At 32.8% G+C, this 8,797-nt stretch overlaps 1 long non-coding RNA gene across 1 annotated transcript; it reads left to right on the top strand.

Annotated features, from left to right (window-relative positions):
* The first annotated feature begins 246 nt into the window (after positions 1–246).
* On the top strand, positions 247–7,149 carry LOC134245390 (uncharacterized). Its single transcript, XR_009987414.1, has 4 exons — positions 247–316; positions 468–536; positions 6,869–6,940; positions 7,071–7,149. It is a non-coding gene; the product is annotated as an uncharacterized LOC134245390 (long non-coding RNA).
* Positions 7,150–8,797: the final 1,648 nt, after the last annotated feature.

Raw genomic sequence — 8,797 nt, 5'->3', positions numbered from 1 at the left:
AAGGGTCGATCGATTAAATGATTAATTGTATATTGTTTAACGCACCCTTCAATAACATTCAATCCGTGTTTTCTCAGTATATCATTGTTTGAATGAACGTTTGAGCTTGCATATTGTTATTTATACCCTCTTATTTCTTTAATATATTTTGATTTTGCATTTATTGCTCTTTGATATTGCTATTAAAGGTATGTCACCTGAATTCAAGACTCAGCTGCTCTCCTTTATTTCATTCATCTTAAAACCGTCAAAATTGAAACCAAAGACAATAGGATGCGAAGAACAAACTTGCAGACACCTTGTCAGCGTTTTCAAGGTAATATAGGACTCGTATAATTTTGGAAAAAAGTTCCTTCTCCCTCTCTCTCTCTTTCTAGTTCTTGAAGTTTATGAAAATTATTTCTCGATTATTAATATCAAATGCCCATATCGCAAAAAGAAGTAGTATACGGAATAATATCTTTCAGGAACTCGCACGGAAAATGAACAGTGGGGAGATTACAACTTTTTTGGATTCTCTAAAACCCTGTTTTCAGGTATATATTGACTTCCCAAAATCTTTGCATTAAAAAAGATTTTTTTAACTCTCAAAGCATAATGCTACTTTATATTTTACTTTTCCGTTTTCAAAAAGAAAAGATGAGTTTGTTAAACACTGATATCTCCATATGGCAACTCAAAGTAAAGGTTAAACTTTTGATAATACAAATCAAACAGGTTTGTACAAAAAAACAAGGCCTTCTGACAAAAATATACACTTGTGAAATATGAAAGCACTAGCACAAAGTCGGTTTTGGCCAAGGTTAGATATTTGTAAATGTAGTATAAACTCCAGTGCCAAATAGTCGAAGTTTTAGTAAACAGAGAAAAGTTTTGTCCCAAGTATTACATATTTGTACACATGTTAAGTATTAATTATCTAGCCCTATCCGTTCAAATTGCTAAGATGTTTTGAAAGCGAGTCAAACTCCTAGGCCAACATCAAATGGTCATAGTTTCTGGGATCCAACAGAGGAAGGACTTGTACAGCAATTAAACATTTGAAATTTAAAGACATGTAGTTTAAACCCTACAAAAGATACAATCAAGATTATAACATGGTAAAATTTTGTAAAACTGCAGTACTGGGAAAAAAACTTGCTTGAAATATGAAGGCCATTGCCTCAACCAATCATGTGTTATGGATAAGTTTTTGCAGACATACAGACGAACACACAGACGAACGGACAAAGAGTCAGACAGAAAGGACAAGCACTATATACATGTACCTCCGAACTTTCGATGACTGGGGCATATAAATTTCATTGTTTGGTAAGTTAAAATTATTCATGGTACTTTTTTGTGTTTTCAAAATTTTCCATGGACCTCTGGAACATGTAGCGAAGGGCTTCTTGGAATCTTTCACAAGAAAATTTGCCTGACGAATGTACAGATTTTTTGTCCCATTTCCTCTCTTCTTACATGTTAGTTTATCCATTGCTTTTGCCAGTGGATTTGCCGTTTGCTACGCTCGCTATTAGTAACACATGGTAAAAGCAATATAAAATGTGATATAGCAAAACTTTTTTTGTTTTTTTTATCATAAAACAATATAATGGAGCCTCATTTATCCGGACGCTTTGATTCCCAGTCAATTTGTCCGGATATGTAAAGCGTCCGGATACCTGAATCACCAGTAAAACAAGACAAAATAGCTTAAAAAATTCCGTTCCTATGAAAAATCGTCTAGATACTGAAGCATCCGTATATCTGGCGTCCGGATATCTGAAAGTCAACTGAATTAACCTGATCTATCCCTGATCATAGCATTTGTGTTGAAGTGTTTGATTTAGATAAAAAGTTAATTTGTGGATATCAATATACTTCCATTTTTTTTTTCATGGAAGCATATGATTTTCCGGCGTAATATATCCTTGAATTGAGAAAATGGATATAAAAAGTGCGGCTGGACCTCTTTTTAGCTAACCTAAGCTGAAGGCTTAAGTGAGATTTTTTTATCAAAATTTGTCCGTTGTCTGTCGTTTTTGGCGTCGTCGGCGTCGTTGTCGTTGTTGTAAACTTTTCACATTTTCATCTTCTTCTCACGAACTAAACATGCTACGAAATATCCATGGGTAAAGGGAATTCATTTTTTTTTTCAAATGAACGTCCACATGCTTTTCTTCTGAGAGTAGATATTAGTGAATTAGTGAAAAAATAATGGCATTAAAAAAAATTTTCAAGAACCACTGGGGCAGGAAAAAATGAAACTCATGTGGACTCATCTTCAGATAGCGACGCAGGTAGGTTAAGGTTACAACCAAATATTCTACTTGCCTATATGATATGACGTCATAGTAAGCTGTATGACGTGAAGTTTAGAGATACCAATTTTTATAATCGATATCTTAGATTGATTTGAGGTCGTAAAAATTAATCAAAATATGCAAAGGCATAATAAAACAGAATTTTTTCGTTTCTGGGTCTCTGTAGTTATCACCGGGGTGACATACCAAACCCGTGGCGTCATAACTGTTGATCATGCAGTAGCAGAGTGAAAGTGAAACATAACGTGAATCCATGTAAACAAACACAAGAAATCGGAGTTTAAAAGCATTTAGAATGAATAACTTGCTTGATTCATTTGTGAATAAAGCTTATGAATAAGGTATGGTAATTTCGTCTTCAACAATTTCTTCGTTAAATTAAAGCAGGGAGAGTGTTTACTTTCCGTTCAGCCTTTCCTCTGTCCTTCGTAACAAATAAGATGCAAAAGTTCAACACTACGCCGCACACTGTGAAACTTAATTTTTGTTTCTATCTTAACTTCTTATTCTATTGCTTTTGGAAAGTGCTGCGAGAACCGTATGGTCTACGGGAATTAATGCATTTTTTTTTATGTTATGAACAAAATGTAAAAAAATTGGGAAGGTTTCGTCCGAAAATGTTGAATAATTATTTCTGTGATAGGACAGTAGGATTCTAGCAGCACTTTTCATGGTATATATATGTTTTTACATAACTAATATTACAAATTGAAATTGATTATCCCCGAGGTAGTGTTGAACTTTTTACTTTTCATTAAGGAATATTTTCTAATTATAGACGTCACGTGGTGACCTCATGGTGAAGTGCGTAATGTAGTATAAGTCCCATTGAAGTCTGTAGAATGCATAATTATAATAAAAGTTTTATCCTTGACTTTTCCGATTTATTAGTGTTACATAATTATAAAAAAGTGTTAATTCGCCGAATTCTGGTCCATGTGCTGCCTTAACATACCCGCGGACAGATGCAAATTTGTACATAGGAATATTTGAGAAAAAAAGCTTTAAATATAATGGTGGTATTGATTTTGAAACGTCCTCAGTAAGAGTAAATTCAAATTTGGTCATATCATGACCCCTGGGGGTACGGAGGTTCTATACATGTAATAGACAATCAAATCTTTATAAATAGGCACAATCTTTAAAAATCATGCTCTAAAGAACAGCAGAGCCATGACATGATTGGTGATATTTATATTGAAGCATCCTCAGCAGTGTAGTTTCAAAATTCTTCAAATTAGATTTCTAAGGGGTGGGATAAGGACAAAATGTGGGATCAATTTTTAAATAGGAATAGATACAAAATATAGAATCGATCTCCTTTCGAGCAACGAGTGGTCTTCTGTCTGAAAGGTAATCCAGTAAAATCGAGCTAGAGGTGAAAAAATTGAACCTAGGTTATAAGCGTGAAAATCCAAAGAGCTATCCATTACGCAAAATGGAGCTCCGCTCTAAATTTACTTATTTATACTTCTACAGCTGTACATCTGTCCAAGAAGTATGAAAGTCGGATCACAATTCATAATTTTGCGCCAAACACCGCGAGTAAACATTTGCATCTTTTCATTAGAGTCTTCTATCAAATAGTGTGAGTGCTTAAATGAAGTTGAAAAATATAACGTAATTATTGCCTGTATCTTATCTTGAGCTTAAGAAAGTATACTGTACAGGGGATTAATTTCACGGGTTGTAATTTTCACGTTTTTCTCTCATTTGACGCGATCGCGGTTTCTTGAATTCAAAGAATTGGTATATAATAAAAGTTACCTTGCGTTGGCTATTTAAACAGCTTTTTTTCTAAATGACAAAGCTCGCGAAGACACCAAGATATAAATACTATGTTCGGCCAACAATGGCAAAAGGTTTGTATGGTTGGCGTTGGGGAACAACGTTGGGCCAACGTTGGACTAATGTTACCATGCCAACCTTCTCAACCTTGACAGAATTTCTATGTTGACCCAACGTTGGTCCGACGTAAGCAACTTCCATTCACTTTAAAAGTTTTTCCAAGGAAGGAGTGATGTTAATGTTGGCCCAACGTTGGCCCAATGTTTGAAATACACCCTTAAAGAAAGTGTCTTTTAAAGTTGGTAGTAGTATGTTGGCCCAATATATGCCTGATGTTTGTAATGCACTCATAAAGAATAAGTCTTATCAAGTCTTATCAAGTTGGCAGTAGTATGTTGGCCCAACGTTGACCCAATGTTCGTAATACACCGTTAAACAAAGTGTTTCATCGAGTTGGTATTAGTATGTTGGCCAAATATTAGTCCAATGTTTGTAATACATCCATAAAGAAAGTGTCTTATGAAGCTAGTAATGGTTTGTTGACACAACGTTGGCCCAATGTTTGTAATACACACTTCAGGAAAGTTTTTTTATCAGGCTAGTAATGGTTTGTTGGCCCATCGTCGGCCTGATATTAGCATGAATGTTTTTTTTTTCGTTTAGCCGTTTCAAAAATTGGATATTAATATTCGGCCAACGCTGGCCTAATTATTATACAGCCAACTAAATAATGATTTCAATTTTAGCTCCCGAGCTTTACGTTGGGACAACGCTTGTTCTAAGTATAAATTTAGATGCACATTCTGAAATAATTAAGAGGACATGGTGTATTTTTCAGATCTGATATGTTCAATATTTTATATTTGAACTTAAGTGATCAAGTCACAAATTTATTTAAAATCAACCCCTTTAAGGTAGGTCCGTACTTTCAGAATTTTCCGTCAAACTGTCATTATCTAACTAAAATACCCATAAAAACATATCTTTGCAGGTTAATGTTCATGCAACATGTCTCGGAGTGTATACCTTTAAAAATTCAACAGTCAAAATTCGACATATAGAAGTGTAACATCATATTTTATTAAGCTATGTACCAAATCACATCCAATTATTGTTAAAACTTAGGAAAATCATAAATATTCATTTGTCAAGGAAATAGTTAAAACTGCTATTTGAAAACACTAAAAAATTGATGTTGATTGTGTCAAAATCTTTCGGAGAAAAGCTCAAAATATCTTTATTTTAAATATTTCTCAAAATTTTTATGTTTATTTGCTATTTTTTCTTCTCAATAATAAGAAACATTAGAATCTTTTAAGCTCTTTCGTGATAAATTGATATTTATTGATATAGTGACATTCTCAAGTAAAAAAATTCAAACCCCTCCTCCCCCAACAAGTAAACTTTTCAATACTGAACTGATTTGTGTTTTTTAATCAGACCATGTGTTCAGGTTAGAATTGTATTAAATATTATTCAGTTATAATGTTCACTATAAATTAGAAATAGTAATTAACCCATATAACACCTGACCATATTTCCCTACGTTATAATCAATTGATTGATTGTATATTGTATTACGTCCCTCTCGAGAATTTTTCACTCATATGGAGACATCACTGTATGCCAGTGAAGGGCTTCAAATTTAGACCAATGCTCGGCACTCATGGCCATTGAACAGTGAGGGTAAATTATCTTGCCAGAACTTACCGTGAGGCGGTACCTACGTTTTCAGAGACATATCTGAAAGACCCGTGACTTTCACTTCTGTTGCCGAATGCTTGAATTGACGAAGAATCAGTCACTACCTAATTTTACGTCTGAGGTTTGACGTGGGGCCGCGAACGAGCCTAACGTTATAATGAACTTTGCAAAATGTATCATACTGAACTTTCAGCGCACAACAATGTCTTTTCAAACTGTTTTGAGTGTGTGTTAAAAGTTGTATTAAGTCATTAAGGTTAAGGAACAAAAGTACATACTTTGATGTATCTTTGGTATATGAGTTTTGTGAAGTTTTCGGAGGGTGCATTGGCCTTCATTTAAAGTGTGTTTAAATTGTATTCCATGAATTTCAAAATGCTTTACTTTCAACAATTTCTATTAGTCCCCTATGTTTGAAATCTTTAGATAAAATGGTTAGTACTTTTTAAATAACACTAGAATTGTAAAAATTAGGAATATATTCCGTATCTTTGGTAATCATTTGAAATGTGGTCTTAATAATTATAAGTTTTGTTCGAAGGATACTAGCAGGTTCCGTCATAATCAAATTTTCAATTTAATTTAATCGTCGATGTAATAACCATTTTGCGTAATACAATCCATCGTTAAGTATAATGTTGCCAGAGAATGCTCATACAGATTGTGAGAGCAAATTTTCATAGTCAGAGTGACTTTTTTTCAAGTCTGTGTTTGCTGTTCTCACAATCTGAATTTGTATCAAGGGACCTTTGAGCTTGAATCCTATTTTTTGTCTTCCGTAAGAATTATAATATATTCCAAAATTATCAATTGAGAAGATAAATTTTGCAGATACATGTGATCTTGTGAAAATATGAAAGAAGATAATATTATTTAAAAAAAAACAATTTTTGAAAATATTTTTTTAATCCTACATTCAAATTTAGAAGCTGGAAACTCAGTAACTCGACTTTTCTTTCCATTTCATATAAGCTCTTGTTTATTAATTTTATATTTTCTGTATGCTATTTGATAGAGGGAAAAATATACAAATTCATTTTATTCAATGAAGTACAACTTTTAAATTTTAGGGCATGGTTACTGCTATGTACACAAATTTATTGTCGGATGTTTGCAAGTACTATCAGAATGAGATGGAAAGGGTAACTCAATTCTTCTCTCTCTCTCCTTCTCTTCTTTCTTTTCTCTCCCTCTCTCATATCCATTTATTAAATCAAATATCCTTCCATTCATTACAAATATAAAAAAATATGTTCCATTACTATTATTCAGCAACTTGACAGTTATAAGGAACTGGAGGATCTGAATGCACTCCATGAGAAGGTTACTAAAAAGGCTCGGGACAAAGTAACTATTGAAAATCGAAAGCTATTTTTGAAGCATCTACAGAAGAATATTGACTTTGACTTGAATGATTTCTTTGAAAAAGAGTTTACAATTCTTAAGCTCAAGAATGAATCAAACCAGTCAATATTTTCCTCTTTCACAAAGATTCTATCTGCTGGTATAGGTACTGGTATTACTGTGGGTGGGGGAACAGGGATGGCTTTAGCAAGCGCAACATCAATGCACCCGATTCAGGCCATTGGTACATTAACACTGACAACAGGCTTTGGTGCAGCTCTTGGGTTAGTGAGTGTGTTATATCTATCCAAGACACAGATTTATTCAGTTTTGACGAAAATGCACATCCCCCAAAAATTGAAGTTTTGGAAAAGTAAGAATAATCAGAAAGAGCATTCTGATTAAGTTTTCTTTATGCATTGAATATTAAAATTACCTTGTTTTTTTTTTTTAGAGGAAAGATTAGTGATTTTTTTTTTAAATCATTTAAAAAAAACTTGCTACTAGAAAGGAACTTTTAATCCAAATAACTTGTCTGCGTTGGCTTCTTCTCAGCAAGTTCTTAAGACATTATTCCTTGTTTTATTTGTCGTAATGTCAAAAGCAAAATCGATTCATTCAAATTTGTATGTTTGTGATTTACTTCTTTTAATATGCAATTTTCTAGTATATTATATAACCTCTGTCTGAAAAGAAGACACAAACTGAAATAAAACATATCACATTTTGTCATTTTTTATCATTGTTGCTGTTTTTTTTCCTTAAAAAACAAAGGGCTGTGTTTTTATTTTTGATACACCATGACTAGCTGCGCACTAACATCCGTGCTTTATTAATATCGAACACGCCAGTGTATTAATAAAATGATTTCCATTACTCTTGAACACACAATGAAAATATAGTAGTCAAATTAATCGACAGGAAACAAACTACTTAAAATCACAAATTTTCATGGGGTCAAATTTTCACGGTTTGAAAAAAAACTTTAGGTTCACTGGGATTTCGTTAATGAAGAATTGTTGAGTTGTTGTTTGCTACATTTTACCTTTCGTGGTAGACATGAATTTATGGATCTCTTCAGACCTTGAAAACAACGAACATAAAACCGCCACGAAGATATGTGCTATCACAGTAATATAATCAAAGTGGAGGTTTACCATAATAAACCTAAAAGGATGCTTAAGTTTGCACCCCAATTTTTAAATCCAAAATTGAATTCACATAGAAAAAAATTAAATGAATGTTTTCTGCTCATTAACAAACCAAACACAATGTAGTATAAGGAATGGGGAAGATATTTTCTTATTCCAATAAAATTGCTGCATTAAAGGTACTTGGACGCAAATTTAAAGTTTATATTTTCTCAGTTTTTCTGTATAATATCACGAATTGTATATTTTAGTAGCATTTCACACAATAATTTATTAAAAATCTTAAATCCTTTGAAAGTTATTAAAATTTTGAATTTTTTGGCAGGTTTGATTGACACATCCTTGCACTTTCACAAATTTTAACTTTATTCTTAATACTTAGGAAAAGTGGCAATTTTGATGTGTTTTAATGAGAAATATTAAAACGTTTATCAATAAAAATAATTTAATTCAGTAGAACTATTAGAAAGCAAAGCACTTTCGCAAGCATTGCCATTCCGATCT

The sequence above is a fragment of the Saccostrea cucullata genome, unplaced genomic scaffold, assembly GCF_032062105.1.
Source record: "Saccostrea cucullata isolate Sc308-1 unplaced genomic scaffold, CSIRO_AGI_Scuc_v1 ctg5204, whole genome shotgun sequence".
NCBI classification, from domain to species: Eukaryota; Metazoa; Mollusca; class Bivalvia; order Ostreida; family Ostreidae; genus Saccostrea; species Saccostrea cuccullata.
This window is presented reverse-complemented; position numbering and strand designations above follow the sequence as displayed.